The following is a 26526-nucleotide window of genomic DNA, read 5'->3' as shown; positions in this document are numbered from 1 at the left end:
TTCTTTCTAATTTTTGGTACCTGATCAAAGCAAGGTGATTAATACTTGGAGACTCAAGATGTTGTGTATATGCAATTGACATGAAAGACATGTGAAAGAGGAACTAATATTTATAATACAAATTGATTTCATTTATTTTGCTTCCCTTGTGCACTCTTCACTGTCATTCTTGCCATTATCTTAATGTTGTTGTTTCCAGTAACACTCAGAAAAGTCATTTTAAAGGCAGGGGATCTGGAGCACAGATGTGTCAGGTGTGAAGGCTCTCATCCTCAGAGACATTCAAATTGGCTAAAGGAAACCCCACCGAATGGTGCAGCTGAAGATCCAGCATTTGTCCATCTGTTTGTATCTAGGTTACCTTGTGTCTGTCTGTTTAACTTCTGGTCCCTGTAGTGTCTCTATTTCAACAGTACATGCATATTTCTTTTACTAGAACTGCACAAGGGGAAAATTAGTAACTCTTGGAACTGCAATGACCTTTAGAAGATTATGTTTTATTTCATTTTGAGCAAAAACACAAATTCTAATAAGGGAGTTTGCTTTAGTCAAGCTCCCAGCTTCTTGGAGGGGATTTTCAAATATCTCCTCTTTGGCTCTGGAGGAAAAAAGGAAGAAAGAAGTCATACTCTTGATGTCACAGAGAATGCTTGGAAAACAGGTTTAAAATATATACCAATTTTAAAACTTTTTAAACAGAAACCAAGCCACAACCAGAGACAAGCAGTATCCACGGAGTAATCTAGACTAAAAATCAGACAAATGACCATTGCTCTCTGGAGAGGCATGACCTTGGCACAGCAGTTACTGAATTAAAGTAACTAATTGCCAATGTGAAAATATCACATAATACATGGGATCTTATTTATAAATGAAAATCCAATGGAAATTTTTAGTAAAATGTATTTGGCTAAGTCTACAAGGGGCAGGAAACATATTTATTTATGCAGTTGGGAAATATTTACTGAATAGCTAATAGGTTCCCAGCATTGTTTTAGGTTCAGGGGATGTGTTAGTGAACAAAGAGGAAAATTGGCAGCCCTTGGAACTGGGATGACCTTTAGAAGATTATGACGATTTGGAACATTATTAAACAAAGTTCACACTCTCATAAAGCTAACATTACAGTGTGGGGGTGGGGGCAGGGCACACAGTAAAGAAACCTGTTATCTTTCCCATGCAGGGTCCAGAACCCATTAATTAGCCTTGCATTTGGATGTTCATTCACTGATAAATATTTATGAAGCTTTCCTGAAATTGCAAACTCTATATCTAAGAGCTTCTGGATGAGCCAAAATGAAATGGAATATATAAACTCATTTCAGTGAAATGATGTTCACGTTAGCCATTTACTTTGAAAAATTTCTTGTCCTTTGCCCAAGTCCACATAGTACTTGATTGTAGTGTGGTGCGAAGGATAAAGGACTAGGTTCTACCAAGATAACTTTATCTGTAATACTTATATCTTGGTGGAGAGAAAAAATGATTCCTAAAAAAAAAAAAAAAAAAATAAGGATAGAAAAGAGGCTGAGACAGAGATAAAAAGATTGGAGAGGGCAGGGCATGTCTGGAAAACTGTATTTCCGTGATCACATTTAATTATTTATTTTTTATATTGGGGAAATAATAGTTTAGTTTAGTTGGTGAGAGCCTCGTGTTAGGATGGCATCATAACTAAAAATTCAGTCTTTCTTTGACCTAGTTAGCTGAGATCTATCCCATCCACTTACCCCAACTAGTCATAACAAATTCAAGTCACAAATCACAAGCAGGTGCATATTTACCCACTATGGAAAAGAAAAAAGAATGGATCAAACATATCCTCTTAATGTATGTCAGTGATGTATAGAAATAATTAGTATATCGATGATCTGAGATTTAATTAGTAAATTAGAACCATGAATTCTGCCAGACCTATGGAACAAAGAGCATATTAGATAGGAATTCTTTGTGGGTGCTGATGGTAGTGGAATGAGAAAGAGGCTTATTTAAATACGTGTCTAAATATTCAAAGCATCCAAATCAGTTGCATTTGTATTTTCAAATAATGAACTAACAGAAAGAGAAATCAAGAAAGTAAGCCCATTTACAAAAAAATGTTAAAAAGTCACAAAAAAATAAAATATCTATGAATCAATTTAACTAAGGAGGTGGAAGATCTCTACAATGAGAACTATAAACCACTACTGAAAGAAATTAAAGAAGACACAAAAAGATGGAAAGACATTCCATGCTCTTGGATTGGAAGAATTAAAATTGAGAAAATGTCCATACTACCCAAACTGATCTACAGATTCAATGCAATCCCCATCAAAATGCCAATGACATTCTTCACAGAACTGGAAAAACAATTATAACATTCATATGGAACAACAGAAGACCTGAAATAGCCAAAGCAATCCTGAGCAAAAAAAGTAAAGCCAGAGGCATAATACTACCTGACTTCAAATTACACTACAAAGCTATCGTAACCAAAACAACATGCTTCTTGCATAAAAATAGACACTTGGACTAGTTGAGCAGAACAGATAACCCAACAATCCCTCCACATGCTTAAAGCCAACTGATATTTGACAAAGGCGACAGAAACATATATTGGGGAAAAGACTGCCTCTTCGATGAATGGTGCTGGGAAAAATTGGATATACATATGCAGAAGAATGAAACTAGACCTGTACCTCTCACTGTATACCAAAATCAACTCACAATGGAATAAAGACTTAAGTATAAGACCTGAAACTGTAACACTACTAAGGAAAAATATAAGGGAAACTCTTGAGGAACTATGTCTGGGCAAAGAGTTTGTGGAAAAATGCCCAAAAGCACAGCAACAAAAGAAAAAAAAAATAAATGGGACTGTATCAAAAACTTCTGCACAGCAAAGGAAACAATCAACAGAGTAACTTTACAGCTAAATTCTACCAAACCTTTAAAGAAGAATTAATACCAATTCTCCTCAAACTATTCAAAAAAATTGAAACAGAAGCCATTCTCCCAAACTATGGGACGAACATAACTCTTATACCAAAACCAGATAAAGACACAACAACAACAATACAATTACAGGCAAATATCCTTGATGAACATAGATGCAAAAATCCTCAATAAAATATTAGCAGTCAGAATGCAGCAACACATCAAAACAATTACACACCATGATCAAGTGGGATTGATCCCAGGGAAGCAAGTATGGTTCAGAATATGAAAGTCAATAAATGTGATACATCACATCAGTAAACTCAAGGACAAAAAAAGCATATGATTATCTCAATAGAAGCTGAAAAAGCATTTGACAAAATTCAATATCCTTTCATGATAAAGACTCTCAACAAATTAGGTATAGAAGGAAAGTATCTCAACACAGTAAAAGCCATCTATGACAAGCCCACTGCCAGTATAATTCTTAATGGAGAAAAACTGAAGGCTTTTTTCCTTAAGAACAGGAAAAAGACAAGGATGCCAAATCTCACCACTTCTAGTTAACATAGTACTAGAGGCACTAGCCAGAGTAATCAGGTAAGAGAAAGAAATCAAGTGCATCCAGATGGGAAAAGATGAAGTCAAACTATCCCTATTTACAGATGACATGATACTATGTATAGAAAAACCTGAAGACTGTCAAAAAACTCATAGAGCTGGTTAATAATTTTAGTAATGTTGCAAGATACAAAATAAATCCCCTAAATTAGTTTCATTTATATTCTCCAATAATGAGCTAACAGAAGAAGTCAAGAAATTAAGCCCATTTACAACAGTCACACACAAAAAAACATACTTAGGAATCACTTTAACCAAGGAGGTGAAAGATCTCTACAATGGGAACTACAAACCACTATTGAAAGAAATTAAAGAAGACACAAGAAGATGGAAAGACATTCCATGCTCTTGAATTAGAGTAATTAACATTGAAAATGTCTGTACTACCCAAAACAGTCTACAGATTCGATGCAATCCCCATCAAAATACCAAGGACATTCTTCACAGAAATGGAAAAAACAATCTCAAAATTCATATAGAACAACAAAAGACTGAAAATAGCAAAAGCAATCCTGAGAAAATAAATAAATAAGTAAATAAAGCTAGAGGCATAATACTACTTAACTTCAAATTACATTACAAAGCTACAGTATCCAAAACAACATGGTACTGGCATAAAAATAGACACTTCAATCAGTGGAGGAGAATAGAGAACCAGGAAATCACCCCTCAGGCTTACAGCCATCTGTTATTTGACAAAGGGAACAAAAACATACATTGGGGAAAAGACTGCCTCTTCAATAATTGATGCTGGGAAAATTGGATATCCATATGCAGAAGAATGAAAGTAGACGTGCCCCTCTCACCATATACTAAAAGCAACTCAAAATGGATTAAAGACTTAAGTATAAGACCTGAAACTGTAAAATTACTAAGGGAAAATATAGGTGAAATACTTTAGGAACTAGGTCTGGGCAGAGACATTATGAACATGAGCCTGAAATCACAAGTAACAAGAGAAAAAATAATCAAATGGGACTATATCAAACTAAAAAGCTTCTACACAGCAAAGGAAAGAATCAACAGAGTCAAATGACAACCCACAGAGTGGGAACAAATTTTTGCTAACTATGCATCTGACAAAGGATTAATATCCAGAATATACATGGAACTCAAGCAATTACACAGTAACAAAAAAAAAAAAAAAAACACAAATAACCCAATTAAAAAATGGGCAAAAACTGAATAGCCATTTTTCAAAGGAAGACATACAGGTGGCCAACAGGTACATGAAAAAATGGTCAACATCACTAGTCATCAGGGAAATTCAAATTAAAACCACATTGAGATATCATCTCACCTCAGTTAGACAGGCTATAATCCAAAAGAGAGAGAATAACAAATGCTAGTGAGGTTGTGGAGAGAAGGGAATGCTCCTACACTGTTGGTGGGACAGTAAGTTAGTATAAACACTATGGAAAACAGTAGGAGGGCTTCTCAAACAACTACAGATAGATCTTCCATACAATCCAGCAATCCCACTTTTGGGTATATACCCAGAGGAATAGAAATCATCATGTTGAAGGGATACCTGCACACCCATGTTCATCACAGCTCTGTTTACAGTAGCCAAGATATGGAACCAACCCAAGTGTCCATCGATGGATGACTGGTTAAGGAAAATGTGGTACGTATACACCATGGAATACCAATCTGCCATAAGAAAAGAATGAAATTCTGCCATTCACAGCAATATGGGTGAGCTTGGAGAAAATTACGTTAGGTGAAATAATCCAGGCACAGAGGGAAAAATACCACATGTCCTCACTCATTAAGTGGGAGCTAAGAGAGAAAGAAGGAAAGAAAATCTACAGTGGTGGGTTGGAGTTGCCGAGTAAAAGCATACCTTGAATGGCAGAGTGGTGTGGGGGAAAGGGGGAGGGGGAGGCAGGTTGGGGATTAATTGGGTGGGGGATATGGGAAATAATTGCAATTTGTGGTAATGGGCATGCTGATAGTATTGATCTGGCCATCACATCTTGGGCATGAGGGGTAACGGTCAGCTTTGTACTCCATGAATATTTATAACCAATAAAAAAATAAATATTCAAAGCTATATGTGCTGGTATGTAGGTGAACTAGTATTCCTCTTTCGCTTAGTGACCTTGAGGTAGGGCTACATTTATCAAAGTTCTCATTTTATCTCCCTCTATAGTCTTCCTTCAAAACATACAGGCTTTTACACAAAGACCCTCCATGACTTTAATCAAACATATCTTTTCCTGAGCCTCTCCCGAGATGATTTAGAGATAAGTGACTTCAAACCTGGCTTGGTTCATTGCTATAATCATTTATGGTTCCTTTTGGAGGTAGCAAATTCTCATCAACTTTACTCCTATTAATCATGTATCTAAAATGTAGCATCATCAGGACAATTTCAAGTTTTTTTTAAGGCACAACCTTGACTTCCCGTCATGTGTATATTGGCTCATAACAGGCCTGGCACTCTGCTAAAGTGCTTAATTAGTCATTATTCCTCCATGTACTACAAAACTTTTATGCTGCCAATAGTGCTTCTCACCTTTCTGCTGTGTCTTGCCATGTTACTTTTAAAACAGTGATTTTTTTGTTTAACTTTGTAGTAGTGGGGGCTACAGTGGGTCATAGGTCATTTTTGAGGATCTGGAAAAAAATTGTGATATCTCTCCACAGGAAAAAAAAAAACACATGCATCCATGGTTTTGCATATATTTTCAGGGGATTTATAGACTTGTGAAGTCTATCCATAGACCTTAGATTACAACATCTTGGTGTCAGGACTATAATTCACAAACATATTTCACTGAAGTAAATGCTACCTATGCCTACTCATAGGCTCATGAATATTATACTATTTAAAAAAAATTATTCTGTTAAGAGAGGGTGTCTCTATCTCTGTTTTTTCCTCTCTTTGAATTTCTTTGGTTTTTTTTACCTGCTTTGAAAGACTTGATTATTCATTGTTAGCCACAGTAATAAATGTATAAAATTTGAGTAAAATGTTCCTAACATATTTTTATAATTCCTAAAAGCACTTTCTTTCCTTCCTTCTTCCTTTCATCTCTCCCTCTTTTTTTTAGTTTTGCTTCAAGAAGAATTATTTTAGTGTACCCCACACCTTACACAACCACATATTTATCAAAGGAAAGTCTCAATATTCTTTGTTCTAATGATATTTAGTCTGTGTACGGTACTTTCTCTTATAGCTGCTTGTTGTTGATTTCCAGAGACTTATTAAAGGGAATACTATTTAAGTTCAAATATATTTCTTCACTAATGTGACAATGGTTAATGTTATAAATTCCATGACAGAAGGGGTTGTATCTGTTTTACTTTCCACTGTTTCTATTCCCAGAGTTTAACACAGTGCCTGGCAGAAAGAAGGTGCTCATGAAGTTTGTGTTGAATATATAATGAGGCACTAAAGCTTGTACTTTGCAAAAACCTTAATGTTTTAAAAAGTCGTTTAATCATCTTGATCCTGCAAGCTTCTTGAATGTTCATCCATTTTTCTCAAAGTCATGTGCTAACTCTTTACTAATTCTGGCTGAATGGTGATTATAGTGACAGATATCCCAGGGGAGGAAGGCCACTCAAAATAGTATTTTTGAAGAAATGCAGTTTTATTTTATTCAAGCACAAAAATTCAAACTAAAGTAACAAAAAATGTTTCCAAGTAAAAGTTTTTTGATTGTGCTTAAGAAATAGGTGATAATAATTTGTTACTTTTTTCTCAGTTGGTATTTACAAAGTTCTTTAAATTAATTATCTTAAGTAGGTTAAAAATAGTCCTTAAAAATAGAATTTCACAATTAGAAGGAACATTAGAAATTATGAAGTTCAAGCTCCCACCCACTATGGGAGATCCTTTGACAATACCACTCTGAAGTTACAGAACATGCTATGTTTGTAGGCAGCCTCTTCCATTGTTGAAAAGTTCTCCTTAAATCCTGACTGTCCTTATTTGGTCCTCGTTAAGCCTCTAGTCCTACAGAATAAATTTACTTCGTCTTCTGTGTGAAAGTGCTTCACGTATTTGATGACATCAAATGAATGACATAGACCCACCTATTGATCTAGCACGTAACTCTGTACCAGTCCATACTACCTGGCGTCTGGAAAATTTCAAGCAAAGAATCAGTTGGAAGAATCCACTTGGAAAATATAGATTACATTCACAGTTTTCTCCCTGATCTGCCCCCTCTCTAGGGAATCACCTCCAACAACTCCTTATTCATGTGGATGTGGATATGGAATTATGTTGGCAAACATTCCTGCATAATTGACACTGGACATTCCCTATGTAGGCTCGTGACCACTAGTCATTTGTTTAGTATGTTTTTCCCTCCACCCCATGTATATTGAAAGCAAACTTTAGCAAGGTTCCTTTCTGAATTGTCACAAGATTCAAGCTATTTTTTTTTTTTTTTTTTTTTTTAAGGATTAAATAAGATCCCCATCTAGTAATTCTTTTGGTTTAAGTAGCTTTGTAACATAATTTGAAGTGAAGTAGTGCTATGCCTCACTTTTTTTTTTTTTTTTTTTTTTTGCTAAGGATTAAATAAGATCCCCATCTAGTAATTTGCTAAAGAGGTGAAGTTATTTTTCTTAGTGATTGGAGTATAGTAGGTAAACCGAGGTGAATTAATATGCAATCAAAATGGGCCAGAAATTTTAGTTCTGAAAACCATTCTCTTTATCTCAGTTCTCATTACACATGTCTAGGCAGGGAAAGTTTGTGTCATGATATAGGTGTCGACTGTATTAATTTTGTATGGATGCAAGCAGAACATTTCCTTAGTAACAAATAAAATCAGGTCACATATCAGAGATGCATTATTTTTCCCATGTTGATCAGCCATTGCTTCAAGGTTCTGCCAGAAAGGCATCACCACATACAATAATGAGCATAGCCCTCCCTTCTATAACCTTTGGTATTTTGCCCATAAATGTTCTTGAGAGTTGGAAGTCAATTACAATCTTGCAAAGAGCTATGAGCATCAGCTAAAGCTTCATCCTTGCTTCCTTTATGTCTTTCTGAAAGAATTGAATCTGGTGATTTACCTCTAGGTTTTACATGTGTACTATCAAGATTCCCAAAAGAGCAAGCAAGAAAAATAATTTAATTGCTAGATGCATTTGAGTAGATCTCAGATAAGAGCAGGGTAATCAGTGAAGTTATAAAGTAGTAAGAAGCCAATAACTTTTTATCCTGATCAATGGTTTCATTATTTGGAAGATTAACAGCCTTGGAGATAGAATTTTATTCCAGCAAAAAAAGAGCTATTGCTAACTACCTCCACAAAGACTGTGAACCAATACTCATTCAATATATTTATCATGGCTTATTTTACTTTATATGTAGGTATCTGCATTATATCCTGAATAAGTCGTGTGACTGATACCATCAGAGGCTAGTTTGCATGTAAGTTGTTATGTGGTGATTTTGTAGGATAATAAATTTTTAGGATTGGAAGAAACTGAAATTTTTCCAGGTTCTAGCCACATTGGACAAGGAAAATTATACACTTGGAGGAGAACAGTGTCTTGTCCAAAGTCACACAGAGCTGGTTCATGAGAAACACAGTGGTAGAACTCTTTATGTGACCCTATTTAGAATTCCTTATCCAAAAAATCAGAAAAGGCCGACAAAATAATCTCTTCTGATTTTTATGCCAGATTTGAACCTTGCCAAATAAGTTGTATTAAACTAAAGACTTTTTATATGTAGTGCATTCTTTTGTGTCTTTAATAGTTGTGTTAGCCTTTAGGTCATGAGGATACCACAAGGAAAACTCAAACAAACTAAAATGCTTCACTCTGAAAGAGACAAACAAATGAAAACAAAATTTTATTGAAAAAATTTAAATAAGTAAACAAAAACTGCAAATACAAAACAGCCAATTTCTGTAGCATATATACATATTCATTTTAATCTCCTAGACTTTCAGTCCCTTTAGAAATATCGGAAATTTAATAATACATATAGTACACAGAGATTTTTCTCATGAGAATGCATAATTTGGTATGTATGCTTACATACAAGTAAGTTAAAATAACCCAAAGGAGTCTGTTATTCATCTCCAATTCCTTCTGCTGAAGTAACTTGCACTAACCTTTAAGCACTGGCTAAGGGAAGGATCTGATAGAGTTCTTGATCCTCCTTTTTGTGTCCCTGGGCTTCTTCCAGCCAGATTTTGCTGACATATCTCTTCTTTGATTCAAGACCATTAGTTATTTTTGTTTTTATGCACTTGCTCAAAAATTGGTCTGTGTTATAACTTTGTCTCACTCTCCTCTTCCTAATACCCTTTACTACCTTCCTCCATCAGAATAACCTCCCTTTCACTACCGTCAGCCAGTATTAACAACATGATATATATCCTTACCTAACTTTTTATACATGTAAGCACACAAGGGAGATTTTGTTTGTTTTACACAAATGAGATTATGCTGTATACACTTCTCTGCATTCTTGGTGGCACATCCTGGAAAACCCTCCAAGTCAGCTGGTATGATACATATAACTTCTTATCTTTAAAAATTAGTGTTGTGAGGTGTGGGTATATCACAATTTATTCAGCCATTCCCCTAGTGTTTACTGACTCCATACATTTTGATGATGTTGCTGACCCACCCTGTTCCTTGTTCTGTTCAGATTCTGTGTACTGTTCCACTTCTCTTACTGCTGTAGCCCTAACTAACCCACCTCTTCCAGCAGTTGTTCTGGTTTGCCTTGCATTGTCTCTAGTGATTTATTATATTCAGGCCTTAGTTCTATAAATGAATTGTAAGCTTCTTGATAACATACTGTATTTTGTCTAATATTAGCCACAGTAAAAACCAAAGTGTGTCTACAGAGCAAAATTGTCAGGTTGAAAATTCGGCCGTGGTAGAGCAGAAGTTTCAGAGCTGTGAGTCTAGACTAGGGAAGAATAGAAGAATCTCAGAACCTTAAAGTTTTCTATTGTATTTTTATTTCTGCCAGACATTTAATTTTTTTTTCTAATCCCAACTCAAAGTATATGTCTTCTTTGAAGATCCTTTAGTTCTGTGCATATTTTGTCTCCAAAAGGTTATGGTGTCTTAGTCCATTGCCGCTACCATAACAAAATACCTTAGATTGGGCAATTTATAAAAACAAAAATTTATTGCTCACAATTCTCGAGGCTGAGAAGTCCAATATCAAGGCACCAGCAGATTCTGTGTCTAGAGAGGGCTTACTCTCAGCCTCATAGAGGGTGCCTTCATTCTGCATCCTCACAGAGCAGAATGGGTGAATGCTGTGTCTTCACGTGGCAGAAAAAGCAAAAAGGGATGAACTCGCTCAAGAGCTTTCATAAGGACACTAATACCCATGTGTGATAGCAGAGCCCTCATGTTCTAATCACTTCCCAAAGGCCTGCCTTCTTAATACCATCACCTTGGGGTTTAAGTTTTAATATGTGAATTTTAGAGGGGCACATACATTCAAACAATAACCTATGATTTCCTCCCAGATGTTTGATTTTCGTCTAATCCCCCTGCTGACTCTTAGTCAGCCTGGTTAATTTATTGGCAGAATGGAAAGACCTAATGAGTTTTAGATCTGGCGATCAATCCTAATCTCAAGTAACTCTAAAATTGCTGTTAAAAATCTGAGGCCAGCAGCATTACTCTGATTCCAAAACCAGACAAGGACACAACAACAAAAAAATTACAGTCCCATATTCCTGATGAACATAGATGCAAAAATTCTCAACAAGTTACAGACAAACTGAACTCCAACAGTACATTAATAAGATCATTCACTGTGATCAAGTGGTATTTATCCTAAGGATGCAAGGATAGTTTAACATATGCAAATCAATAAATGTGATACACCACATTAACAGAAAGATAAAAATCATATGATCATTTCAATTGATGCAGAAAAAGCATTTGACAAAATTCAACATTCCTTCATGATAAGAACTTTTAGCAAACTAGGTATAGAAGGCCTTATATATGTCATATATGACCTTAACACAATAAAGGCCATATATGACAAACCCACAGCTAACATCATACTGAATGAAAAGCTATTAGTTTTCCTTTAAGATCAGGAAAAAGACAAGGATGCCCACTTTCACTTCTTGTCAACATGGCACTGGAAATCTTAGCCTGAACAATTAAACAAGAGAAAGAAATAAAAGGCATCCACATTGGACAGGAGGAAATCAAACTGTCCTTGTTTGCAGATAACATGGTCTTGTATATAGGAAAACCTAAAGACTCCCCCAAAAAACTGTTAGAACTAATAAAAGAATTTAGTAATGTTGAAGGATACAAAATCAACATACAAAATTCAGTAGCATTTCTATATAATAGCAAACTATCTGAAAAAAAATCAAGAAAACAATTCCTTTCACAGTAACTACAAAAAAAAAAAAAAAAAAAAGATACATAAGGATAAGCTTAACCGAGAAGGTGAAAGACTTTTATAATGAAAACTATAAAGGTTTGAAGAAATTGAAGAGGACAAATCCCATGCTCATAGATTGAAAGAATTATTGTTGGTAAAATGGCTATACTACTAATTCATGCACCTAAAGCCAACTGATTTTTGACAAAGGTGCCAAGAACACATATTGGGGAAAGGACAATCTCTTCAATAAATGGTGCTGGGAAAAATGGATACTCACATGCAGAGGAATGAGATTATATCCCTACCACTCACCATATACAAAAATCAACTTATGTTGAGTGAAATAAGCAAAGCAAAGAGGGATAAATACTATATATACTCACTCATAAGTGGGAGCTAAGAGAAAGAAGGAAGGAAAGAAATACCACAGTGGGGCGGTGGACTTGCAGAGGGAGATAATATATCTAGGGATACAAAGCGGAGTGGGGGGGGTGGATGGAGAGGGAGGTCGGGGATAATTGGGGGAATGATTGGGTGGGGGACTGGGTATATGATCACAATTTGTGGTAATGGGCATGCTGCCAGTATGGATCTGGCCATCACATCTTAGACACAAGTGGTGACAATTTGCTCTGTACTCTACAAATATCCATAACTATTTAAAAAATCAACTCAGAATGGATTAAATATTTAAATGCAAAACGTGAAACTACGAAACTTCTAGAAGAAAATAGGGGAAACTATCCATGATATGGGTTTGGGCAAGGATTTGTTAAATACAACTTTAAAAGCACAAGCAATAAAAGCAGTAATAGGCGGGCCGGCCCGGTGGTGCACTGGATAAGTGCGCCGCTTGGGAAGTGTGGCGGCGCTCCCGCCCAAGGGTTCGGATCCCACATACAGACCGGTTCCCGCTCACTGGCTGAGCGAGGTGCGGGAGCAACACAAAAGCAGTAATAGGCAAGTGGGATTGTAACAATACCAAGCCTATTGAGAACTAGGTAATCCTTCTTGATTTATTTTGGTCTAGGTGCCTTCAGCATCCATCAAGGCCAAGTTCACTAAAACTTGAGTTAACTCCTCTGCTTAGAAGCCTTTAATGGTTCTCCAATATATCCAGATTAAAGTTCAAGTTGATTAGTAGGGAAAACGGGGCCCCACATGATATTTTCTCATCCCACCTATATGTTCAGATTAATCTTTCACCATTCCTGCTGCTGCTGGTGATGGTGGTAATAATGATAATAATCCTGGTAATAATAGCTAACGTTTGTTGAGTGCTCACTATATGCTAGACACATGCATTCTATATTTGAATCTTCACCAAAACCCTAAAGTTTGATACTTTTTTTATCCCCCAAAATCAAGTCTCAAATTCGTTTAGTAATATATCACAAAGCTATTATGTGAGACAACTAGGAATGTTTGGGTTAAAAAAAAAATAATCCATGTTCTTAACCACTACTCTGGTGCTTATAAAACCTTATTCTGCCTAATAATCACCTGGAGTGCTTTAAGAAAAAAAAAAATTCTTTAGACCTTATCCAAGAGATTCTGATTCAGTAGGTAGAGGTTTAGGGCTGAGCAATCTGTATGTTACTTAGCATCCCCAGGTGATTCTGATGTATCACAGACCTCCACTTGGGAAATACTTTTCTACACCTGTGCCTCTCAAATTTTAACATGTATATAAATCAAATCACCTGGTGATCTTATTAAACTGAAGATGCTGATTCATTATGTCTGGGGTGGGGCCAGATTTTCTGCATTTCTAACAAGCTTCCAGAGGATGTGAATATTGTTGGTCCACAGACCACACTTGAGATAGAAAAGTCCTACACTACATGCTTAGTCAGTGGACTAAGATAAAATTTGAGTTTAGCTTAAACATGGGGGTTAAATTTAGTTGAGTAGTATGTTATACATAGATATGTCCCAGAAAATTCACAGCAAATCTTATTTCTGTTACTTGAATTTCATTTTTGCATTGACTTTCAGGATTATTTCAGAGTTACTAATATTATTTATTTCTAATAGATCTCTAATGGCCTTCCACTTCAACTTTGTTTATCAGTCAAGTACTTAGGAAGGAATGACCTCCTGCATGAATACTCAAGTACCCTAGAAGGAAGGGCTTACTAGATATAGAAAGCCTGTGATGAGTCTTTCAGTAGAGAAGAAACTTTAGATTCCTAGATCTGAAAAGGACCAGAGAAACCATTTTGTTCAAACTTTTAGTTTTATATATAAAAAAGAAAGGCAAGAAACTAAATTTACACGGGGAATCAGTGGCAGAGCTGGAACTCAAACCCTATCCTGGTTGGATTTTTTTATTTATTTGTCTTTTTGGTTGGTTGGTTGGTTTTGTCTTCAAAGAATATTTTTAATGTCACCTGAGCCTGTGTTGGAGAGCTGTATTTTTACAGCTGTAATTTTATAGCCATACTTAAAGGGAAAGGGCCCAACACCTATAGCTGTTTTCCCCTAATTAAATATGACTCTAGACCAGGGTTAGCAAACTTTTTCTGTAAAAGAGCAGGTAGTAAATATTTTAGACTTTGTGATCTGTACCATCTCCATCACAACTACTCAACTGCTGTTGTAGCATGGAAACAGCAGCCATATATAATTATATATGTAACATATATTAACATATATTAATATATGCTCAAATGAGTGTAACTATGGACCCTTAATTTTGAAATTCATATAATTTCCACATGTCACAAAATATTATTCTTTTGATTTTTTAATGTTTTAAACTGTAAAAACCAGTTTTTGTTCATAGGGTAATACAAAATCAGGCAACAGACCGGATTGGTCCAGGAGCCATAATTTGCTGGCCCCTTCTATAAATTACTTAAGTTCTTACAAATGCTAATATAATCTTTCCTCAAGTTGGGCGGGTATTTCTTGATCATGCATAGAAAACAAGTTACCCATTCAAACTTCACTGGTAAGTATTAGGTTTTGCATAAATTTTGTTTATCAGAAAAGGTAATAGTCAGAAAGAGGTACATACTAGCTTATGAGTGGACGTCTTTGCTTTGCTAAATTATTTTTAATACTGGAGGGGGGGATTGGGAAAGTCCAAGTGGGAAGGCATGCTATAAGGTGATTTGTTTTACAATAGCCACAGTAGTCTTCTAGACTAAAAGGGCTTTGCAGTTCTTTTAAAGTAGTTGGTGAACTGGCTGCCATGCTCTGTGTTAGTCTTGGGTGGAAGGACAGAGAATTTGCTGTAGTTTTAATGTGGTCTATTCCTTTAATTCATGCCAGTGAGGCAGGGAAATGACAATAGTTTGAAAGCAACTGATGTATAAGTGGCACTTGGTCAAATACCAAAGGTTTCAAAGGAAAGTCCCCTTGGTTCATTGTCAGATCACACCAAAGTGCCATGGAAAAAAAGGAAAATGCCGTATTAGCATAGTTGTTTTGCAAATGTCAGCTTTGACAATGCACAGATGACAAAGTTGGTGCTCCACCACTGATATATTTTAATCAAAGGAAAATCACAATTGGAAATTCAACCAGAATGTTGTCAAATCCATTAGCCTTTTTAAGCTTTATTCCAAATGGTTGGTATATTGCCTCCTCTCAAAAAGGTTCAATTAAGATAATTTTCAGCATTTAAAAGTAGGTAAGGGTCCTGATAATAATGATAATGGCCAACTTAGAATTCAGGGTTCTTTAAAATAAATAGGTTTCCAGGGAGAAAACACAAGTACAAATTTAACCATTCCAGCATAATATTTTCACAGACTGCCCAGACTGCCACAGACTTTTATCAAATATCAAGTTATAAGCAAAGATTTAAATGTACTTGCAACTTAAAAAAATTCAACTTTAATACTTTTCTACATGGTCAAAACAATTTTTATACAAATAGCCACCGCAATTTATCTGTTTTACTTTTAGGATTTTAAATAACAAATTCTAACTCTATGCGTGTATGTGTACACCACCTGCATAACAGCTGCAGTAAGAAGATGGTCAAGAAAAGGGGACAATGTGCCTGGCTGGCTTCCTACCCTACTTCCTTTCCCAATTCAGTGTCTTTCCTTATTAGAAGTTATAAGAAAACCTAGAAAAGGATTCTTGCTAGGAATTTATATAAAAGAAAAAAATAAAATCTCACGATATTTACTAGGAAGAGGTCATATTGCTTCTTGCATTCCATATACTGTGATTAAAGCAAAGAGAAGACAATTTGGGGCAAACTCACTATGGGGAGAAGAGCACAATTTGAAGTTTCTTGGGTTCTCAGAGATGGAACTTAATTGAAATCAATAAGGGAAAAAGCAAAGAGCAGAAAGTGCTGTTCTGAACATAAGAAACTTGAATCAGCTAAAAGTGTGATATGTGGAATGTTCCTCGTGGAGTTGAAGTTTGTTCAATAAAAATGTTTCTATGAAGTAACGTTGTTACCCCTACTTCACTGGCAACAGTTGAACTTCAGAATCACTGCCATTGTTTCTTTATTTTATAGCATCCACACTTTCATAAATCTGAAGATATTTATAATTATAAATCTACTAAAATATTGAAATGGAGGTGGATTTCATTTAGCTCAGTAAAAACATTATTGGAAATATTCTGTGTAAATAGAACTTCTGAATTAAATTCCGTTTCCTCCACTGATTTTCATGATTTTGGAGAGATATGTAGCATTATTTTTATTGATCTTTAATAGACTTTGGTTTGTGACACTTTAGCATTTTTCCCCTCTTAGTACTAACTTTTGTGGAACAGAAAGTTACAAACAAAAATTTACACATACTTGCAACTTAAATTCAACTTTAGTGTTTTCTAGATGGTGGAAACAATTTTTATACAAATAGCCACCTCAGTTTGTCTGCTTTTAATTTTAGAATATTAAATAATGGATTCTAACTCTGTGTGTGTATGTGTGTGTACACCCCAAGGGTATTTTATATAAATTTTCTCTCAGGACCAACAATAAGATAATTACAATTTATATGTATTTTTGTCTTAGTATAATTTATAACAGCAGAAATTTATTGCTCACAGTTCTGGAGGCTGGGAAGTCCGAGATTAAGGTGCCGGCAGATTTGGTGTCTGGTGAAGACTTGTTCCTCATAGATGGTGCCTTCTAAGTGACATCACATGGTTGAAGGGCAAACAAGCTGTCTTGGGTCTCTTTCATAAAGGTGCCAATTCCATTCATGAGGGCTCTGCCCTTATGATCTAACCACCTCCCAGACTCCACCTTTTAATAATAGCAGCTTTGGAATTAGGTTGCAACATATGAATTTTGGGGGTTACCAACATTCAGATCATAGCATTTTTATAGTACACTATCACAGAAAGACCAGTAGATGTTTTCTTATCAGAAAATGAGACATTCTACCAGTTTCCTATTTCTATGAGATATAGATTTGTGTTTGTAAAATATTTTTGCTAATCTTGGACTGCTTTTTATTTTCATTTTCTGATTGACTTCTTTAGCTTGGGAGATTTCTGATACCACAGGCTACTTTTTATATATTTTAAAATTTTATGCATATTCATGGGGTACACAGTTGACCATCACCACTTGTGCCCAAGATGTGATGGCCAGATCAATACTATCAGCATGCCCATTACCACAAATTGTGATTATTCCCAGTGTCCCACACCCAATTAATCCCTGACCTCTCCCCCTTCCCCCTATCCCACCCCTCTCTACAACCCAAAGTATGCTCTCTCCCTCTGCAAGTCCAACCCACCACTGTGGTCTTTCTTTCCTTCTTTCTTTCTCTCTTAGTTCCCACTTACGAGAGAGGACATGTGGTATTTTTCCCTCTCTGCCTGGCTTTTTCATATAACATAATTTTCTCCAATTTCATCCATGTTGCTGTGAATGGTAGAATTTCACTCTTTTTTATGGCAGAGTAGTATTTCATGGTGTATATATGCCACATTTTCCTTATTCAGTTGTCCATTGATGGACATTTGAGTTAGTTCCATATCTTGGCTATTGTAAATAGAGCTGTGATGAACATGGGAGTTCAGGTATCCCTTCAACATGATGATTTTCATTCCTTTAGGTATATACCTAGAATTGGGATCACTGGATCGTATGGTTGAGCAAAAAAATAAAGTTGGAGGCATAACACTACCTGATTTCAAATTATACTACAAAGCTATAATAACCAAAACAGCATGGTATTGGCATAAAAATGGACACTCAGACAAGTGGAACAGAATAGGGAACCCAGAAAGCAACCCACAGACTTATAGCTACTTGATATTTGACAGTGGCAACAAAAACGTACATTGGGGAAAAGACTGCCTATTCAATAAGTGGTGCTGGGAAAACTGAACATACATATGCAGGGAAGAATGAAACTAGACCTGTACCTCTCACCATATACCAAAATCAACTCAAAATGGATAAAAGACTTAAGTATAAGACCTGAAACTACTAAGGGAAAATATAGGGGAAAAACTTCAAGATGTAGAACTGGGCACAGCCTTTATGAACAAGAGCCCAAAAGCACAAGTAGCGAAAGAAAAAATAAACAAATGGGACAGTATCAAACTGAAAAGCTTCTGCACAGCAAAGGAAACAATCAACAGAGTGAAACAACAACCTACAGAGTGGGAGGAAATATCTGCAAACCATGCATCTGACAAGGGATTAATATCCAGAATATACAAGGAATTCAAGCAATTACACAGTAAAAAAAGACAAGTAACCCAATTAAGAAATGGGCAAAGGAGCTGAATAGACATTTTTCTAAGGAAGACATACAAATGGCCAAGAAGCACTTAAAAAAAAAGGTTAACATCAGTAATCCTAAGGGCAATGCAAATTAAAACCACATTGAGATATCACCTCACTCCAGTTAGACTGGCTGTAGTAAAAATGATGGAGAATAACAAATGCTGGTGAGGGTGTGAAGAGAAGGGAATGCTCCTACACTGTTGGTGGGACTGTAAATTAGTACAACCACTATGGAAAACAGTATGGAAGTTTCTCAAACACAAGCTGCTTTTATTAAATATAAATGTTTACCTGTGATGCCAGAACAATCCAAATTTGATTTAGTGATAGTTAATTACCTGATCAATTCAGTGAGCAAATTTAATTCAATCTCTTTTTTTGATGGAATTAGCCAATGGTTTGAATGAAATTTTTGGTCATTTGAATCAAAATTGTAGAGCCAGTAGTTCTTTGTAGACACAATCATACTATGATAGGCTTCTACCCCTACCCCATGTTACTGAACTAGTGTAATTTGTTTCTCGTTCATTCATTCAACTAATGTTTATTGATTGTCTATTATGTTTTGTGCACTGTGCTAAGTTTTAGAGATACAATGAAGAAAAAGACAGTCCCTCTCTTCAGTATGATCACACAAAAAATTATTCAAGGGTAGTTGCTTAGTTTTTCTTACTCCAGCATCAACGTTGCCATTTTAATAGCCAAGTAGGGTTCACCTAGTTCAGGTATTAAATACTAGTTACAGAGGCAAGATATCTGAGGGGCAGGGGACACTTTATGAATAATAAAAGAAAGAGTTAATAATTACTAGACTCTGTAATAAGGGCTACACACATTTTACAAGGCAGTAAAATGAATTCTAGTATCAGTCCACATTTATTCTTCAGAAAGGAACTAGTCTTAGTCCTGGCCAAGTCTGGGTCTTCTTGTTTGTGCCCTAATTTGTACATAATCCCACTGAGCCTGATATCTGCCTTTTTTTTTCTTTTGGGACCCTTTATTCTAAGACTTAATCTTTGTTCCATAACTCCAGAAATAACTGTGAAATTGTGATATCCCTACATCTCCAACTAGAGTTTGCTATCTCACTAGTCTTGGTATTTAGACCAAAGTTGTTCTGCTGGTGGTGACCAACATGAGGCAGAAAAAAGATAGGTACTACTTTGGAAAAGTCATATCTTACTTAGAGATAAAAAAAAAAAAAAGGAACTCCCACTTGCTACATTACTATTTGCCCATACCATGTTCTGGGTAACACAACTAAACATCCCCAGGAAATGATAGGTACTATTTAGTATATTTAGTAAGTATGCCTAGCCACACCTTATAGAATATACTAGCATGAAAAATCTCCTCCTGGTCTTTTTAGTTCAGTTGTTCTCAGGGGTTTCACCGCTGTAATGGGTGACTGGTAGTTCGGTAGTTAGAGCAGCCATTAAATGATTTGGTGTGTTTGTAGGATTCTCCTATAAACACACACATTAGTTGGTTGTTTATCTCGATTAAAATAAAAGAAGAATGCCAAAAGCAAATCTTTACAGCATCCAAGCATTTCATTATCCATTTACAGGTGGCATGATACAGAAAACCTCATTTTGCAGTAGTACAGATAATTGCTAACCAGATATTTTTGACACTACTAATACATAATGGTAGAACTAGAGTGCAGAATTAAACTGTAACATCCGTGGGGATATGAGCTCTATCTTAAATTGTATTTTTAATACCTAGTAACTGCATAGTGATGGACACATAAGTGCTCAAAACTTATTTGGTGCTTTTAAAATATCAAAATAATCAAGGTGGTAATTGGTTCCTGCTCTAGCTTAGGGATTTCATGGAAATTTGGGAAATACCCACCTTTCATAGTCTTCCACACAAGGAGATATTTTATGCAGATGGCCAGATCCCCCTACAGATGACTGCCTTTGCATGGTATGTCAGAAGAGGTTTAGTGTTTTAATTACTGGTTGTCATTCTGCTCTACTGAAACCTTAAGTAGAAGTTCTAAAAACACAAGTTGTGGATTTGGAACTAACTCCATATTTATTTTAGCACTGTCTTAGGATCGCCATTACAGTGAGACCTTGGAGAGGAAAGAGTTTCACAGAGGGCCTAGAAGGCGGTATCATCAGCTTTAATGGAATCAGCTTCATGTATGTCAAATAATGTGTGGAATTAAGACTAACCATGAGCATCAAGGAAGATAGTGTTTTGTGACTTCATGTATTATCAAATGTATTCAAGTGTTAAGAAGACAATTATTCATTGTACCTGAATATGCATCCAGGTTAATGTTTTCTTGTTCAAAGGAGATTTCATTAGGATAGTGTTTATTCACATCAATTCAGCTGACTTCAGAAGATGGTATATATTTTTCTGCACTCAACCACTGGTATAAGGCCCAGGCCTATATTAGATTTTCCTTTGTATTAATTTTGCTTACTTTGACTTTTATGCCTGTTTCTCCTAAACCCTCCTTTCTGGACAGTTGCAAATGGATTTCATAAATGTCCTCCACATAGGCATGTGCAAATATAATTTGTATTTTCTGTCACTCTCTGCTATATGCGGCGCACAAAAGCTAGGGACTAAATGAGCACTTGAATGACTGAAGTGAGTCACACTGTTAAGAAAGTTGTGCTCAAGTATGGTATTTGCTTACATGTACTAATTGACTATAGTGTCATACTTTTTTCATGATGTATGAATTCTGGTTCTTTGGAAGAACTGAGGCCATCATCAGAACAGTTCTCAATATTTTTAACAATAGGTTGTAACAACAATAAACTTTTCCGTTTTCTTCTAATTCTTCCTCAGTGCATCACTGACTTTGTGCATTGCATGCTAAAACAGTGGCAAGAGATTAGTGGAGCTCATATCGAGAAAAGGCAGGACTAATGTGGGGAAATTTTGTGAAGAAGTCAATTTCATCATTAGCTTGTAAGATAAGAGGGATAAGGGTGAGAGGGCAGTAGAGCCAACTCACAGTGCCTTGGTACGTTCTCTTATTCCTTGGTATGAAGAGACATTGGGCAGAGATAAAGACATACAAGGGTACTTCAAAAAGTTTGTGGAAAAATAGAATGAAAAGATAATATGAATTTTTCCATGAACTTTTTGAAGTACTCTTTTATAAACTCATATGGGTAGAGTTGTTCCCCTACCTTGAGCCATCCCCTGTCCTGCCAAATAAGCCAAGTTAGGAATGCGGTATCAGAGTCATTGTGTGCTTTTGGTGGGAGAATGAACATTTACAAGAAGAGAATCTTGATGAAGGGAGAGGGAGGAATACCAGATGGTCTAAGGCAGGTAGAGATAGTAAACAACACTGTCAGAAGGGGCCTGTCTTTACACACATTCTTGAGTTGTGCAGTCCGGTGAGATAGCTACTAACCACATGTGGCTATTTAAATTTAAATGAACTAAAATTCAATTCAATTAAAAATTCAGTTTCTTAGTCTTACTAGCCATATTTCAAGTGCTCGGTAGCCATATGTAGCTACCCGCTGCTATATTGGATAGCATTGACATGGAACATTCTCACCACATCAGAATGTTGTATTGGACAGCCCTGTTCTAGAGCAAGGGGCAGAAATAACTGTTTGATGAACTAGGGGATAGGAGGCCCCTAGAGACTTATGAGTGCTAAAGTGACCACAAAACTTTTTGTGTGAGCAAGTGAGAACACCAGTGTTATTAAATGACAAAGCACGAAACAAAAGCACAAATAGGTATATATTTCTACCTCCTGGAAAATTCAAATGAAGCTCTGTGATGACTTCCACTGTAAGAATAAACATAGCCATGTATTTCAATCAAAGTGATTGAGGGTTTATTCTTTTTGGTTTTTGTTTGGGTTGATTTGGTCTGGTTTATTTAAGTACAGGTGCCTAGCTGACTTAATGGGTAAACTCTTAGCTATTTTAGTCTCATTTTCTATATGAAACTAGTTGTTGTACTCCCTTCGAAATACAGTGTCCTCATGGACAAAGATAGTGTGATGCAATTGTTCCCAGGAAGTCCTTGTTGAATTAAAAGGTGGCTGCCTGCCTGTGCTTAGATAACAGCCACTAGTATTTAGTCTTTTTTGGAGACCTTCTTGAATGCCTCAACTGACCAGCAAGAAAATCCATTTAGATGTTTCAAATTTTAATTTTCATGAATTAAAATTTTAGTTTTTCATTCTTTCATTCAACAGTGGTGACACTATCTTTGAGGCACTATCAGCAGGCCTTGTGAAGTTTGAGGTTAAATTAGGCACTGCGAGCCCTCAAGGTATGTATAATCCAGTAAGAGATAATATCAAAAAAAGCAGAAAATGAAAATCACCAAAAGAGAGGTAAAAGCAAGTTGCTATGAGAAGTCAGAGGAAGAAAGAAGCCCTTTGGGGTGGGGGAACTGGAAGGATGGCTGCTGTTTGTACCTACTATATGCCAGGTTTTTAATGCAATCCCACTGTTATGTTTCACCATGTCTAAAATGTTCATTCTGTTATTTAAAAACAATGCATTTTCTGTAGTAGCTAAATATGAATACTTAGAGTCCAGGTGATGGTGCAGCATTTCTTGACTTTGTAGCCCGTAGTAAGTCAGCCTCACAATAGCACTTGGGTGTGCCTTTCCTCTTCCCCTTTCCGCTTCTCTGCCCTCTCCCCAGAGTTCTGCCTCAGTCATTTCAGTGGCCCATATGGTAGATGCCTGTGAGACTATCCTTCATGGATCCATGTCAGTTCTTTGTAGACTTCCAAAGAGAAAATATTTTAGATCCTTGATAATGGAGCAGCAACAAAAACAAACGAATCTCTCACTTGCTAATACTGATGATTTCTTCAGTATAACTTTGCCTTAGGGTGCTAAAAAGAACCTTTACCACCTAAGGGGTAAGGTAGGAAAGGAACTGTAGCGGCATAACCCCTCATTCTGCTCACTCCCCCAACACTCAGTCACATCATCCCATCTTAACTAGAGAAGATTTTACGGAGGACATCCAGGAATTTGGATATTCAATATGGTAAGAAGACACTGTGAAAAGGGACAAATTCTAGTGCCAGGTTTTTGTTGTTGTCAGTGCTTGTTTCTTTGTTGTACAATCAAACATATCACACAAAGTAAGTCACATATAGATTAAATTCAGAACAATGGGTAGTTCAGTATGAGAAAGATAAGGGAATATGGAAGGAGTAATGGGATATAAATCTGGAGAGGTTGGTAGGAAGTGACTAGGTTGTGGAGGGTCTCAAATGCCAAGTGGTTGATAGAGTTTGGATGTGTTGTCCCCCCAAAACTCATACGGAAATCTGATCCCCGATGTGACAGTGTAGGAAGCCGTTTGAGCCATGGGGATGGATCCCTCATGAATGGATTAATGCTCTCCCTGGGGGCGAAGGGGTAGTGAATGAGTTCTCACTCTATTAGTTCATGAGAGAGCTGGTTGCTTAAAAAACCCTGGCACCTCCTCTCTCTTGCTTCCTTTCTGCATGTGATCTGCTTGTACCTGCCAGCTGCCTGCTGTTTTCCTCCATGAGCAGAAGCAGCCTGAGGCCCGAGCCAGAATCAGCTGTCCCAGAATCATAAGCCAAATAAACCTCTGTTCTTTATAAATTACCCAGTCTCAGGTAGTTCTGTTACAGCAACACAAAACAGACTAATACAGTGGTTTTCTTAGTCTGGGCTGCTATCACAAAGTACCATATACAGGGTGGCTTATACATAATATAAATTTATTTTTCACAGCTCTGTAGACTGAAAGCTTGATGTCAGGCTGCTAGCAGGTCAGGTTCTGGTGAGGGAAACTCTTCCATCTTGCAGACTACTAATTTCACTTTGTGTCCTCACATGGCAGCTAGCTAGCTCTCGCATCTCTTCTTATGAGGGCACTTAAACCATTCTTGAGGGCTCCATCCTCATGACCTAATCTCCTCCCACAGGGCCCACCTCCAAATACTACCAAACTGGGATTCAGGATATGAATGGGGTGTGTGTGTGTGTGTGTGTGTGTGTGTGTGTGTGCGCGCAAACATTCAGTCCATTGCAGGTTGAAACTTATTTGGTAGAAAACGTGGAGGCAAGTCATCATCTAAAGTGACTCCAGCTATTTAAAACTGACACACATAGCTTGTTCTCTCTTTAAATGGACTAAACTCACATTCACAGAGATAAATGCCATTAGCACAGTGGTAGAATAGGACATGTGGTGGAGCTACCCGCTTTGTTTGTTCAGTTACCTTCAGGCATGGAATAGTTCAAATGTGCTAAGGAAAGGAGGGATATACAAAAGAAATACAATTAATGATCTCTGATCTCAGGAAATTTATAGTTTAATTAAAGAATAGATTGTGGTCACGTTTAACATGAGAGAAGAACGTTGTTGCAGAAAATGTTACTGAAATCTCAATAGTCATTCTCTTTTTCCTTTCTATCAGAATCCTAATTTTGTTGTTGGCAGCAACCTGCCTTCTCAGATTCACTTGCAACTCAGGTGGCTGTGTGACAGACTTCTGCCCAATGGCACGTATGTTGGATTAGGCACTACCTCTTATTGCTTTTCTTCCCTTTTTACCAGAATGCAAACATTAGGCTGAAGGTGGAGCATCCAGCCTGGGATTGTGAAGTAACAAGCATAAGAGTGACAGTAAAATGCCAAAGATTGAATAAAAGGATATAATGAACCTAGAATGTGGATAACATTGTGAAGCAGCTGTACCAACCCTGGGCTGCTTATCTTTGGCCTTTTTGTTATGTGAGAGGGGAAAAAAAAAAAAAAAAAACAGCCATTTGCTTCAGCCACCAAGGTTGGGTTTTCCGTTACTACTCAAAGCCAAACGCAAACCCAATTGATAGACTACTCATGGAGGGTCTTAGCAGTAGTCTATCCTAAACTGCAAATGAATATGTAAATGCTAAGATCCTAAAAAGGTTTCATGGAAGAGTTTTTAAATTAGGTGTTTGAAGGATTAAGGATTTAATTTCAGATGTTCAAGAGCAAATGCTAATTCAGGGTTGTAGTGTAAAATTATATTCATGAGAGGAAAGTTTTTAAAGAAAGCCAGTTGTGGAATAAATTACTATTAGGAAATTGAGAAGTGGATGGAAGAGAATAGGTGCAAGTGGTGGAGAGGAGCATCGGAAATCATGGGGCCCAAACAGTAATAGAAAATCCTCTGACCTCATTATCCCAAAATAGAGGTTGCAAGGGAGTGACTGGGCAAGAACAGAAGTCCCTTCCCTGGGATTCACATCCTCATTTATTCAGATAAATGAATCTATAATGTGTCTCAGGCCAAGCCTGAACGAACGCCATTCTTTTTCATTAGTAAGTTCTTTAAAATCAATGATGTTTTCTTCAAAGGAAGGTTTTACATGTTACTAATTTAAATCTCATTAACTTTTCACTTTATTTTCCAGGGTTCAATCTAAGCTACATCTTTCATTTAGATTTTAAGCTATAGGCTATATGTCATTCGATTAAAATACCCTAGGTAGACAGGAATGAATATTTAAAACCCACAGGTGAAAATTATTTTAGAAGGGTTTGAGTGATGCAAGCCTTTGAATAAGGTTTATCTTTATAGGTCACTGAAGGGCTGTCAAGCAAAAATAACTGGTGGTATCATAGGTTGCTATGAGAATATGTGTGTTGGGGGGTGGGGAGAGAGAGAATCTTTTTTCCCATCTTAAGTTTGTAACTCAATATAAATGAGATTACAATATTTTCTGCGTAACACATAAGGCAGGATACCGTGTCCCAAAGAAAGGAAACCTCAGATCTCATCATTTTGTATACCATATTGCAGAATATTTAGTTTTAAGTAGGGCCCCAAAATGACATTATAAAGGGTGTGCAGCTTAAGGCGAGCTGTCATACAGAGTAAGAATTTAGTACAGTTTTACCC

Source organism: Galeopterus variegatus, unplaced genomic scaffold (genome assembly GCF_000696425.1).
Source record: "Galeopterus variegatus unplaced genomic scaffold, G_variegatus-3.0.2 Scaffold499, whole genome shotgun sequence".
Taxonomy (NCBI): Eukaryota; Metazoa; Chordata; class Mammalia; order Dermoptera; family Cynocephalidae; genus Galeopterus; species Galeopterus variegatus.
This window is presented reverse-complemented; position numbering follows the sequence as displayed.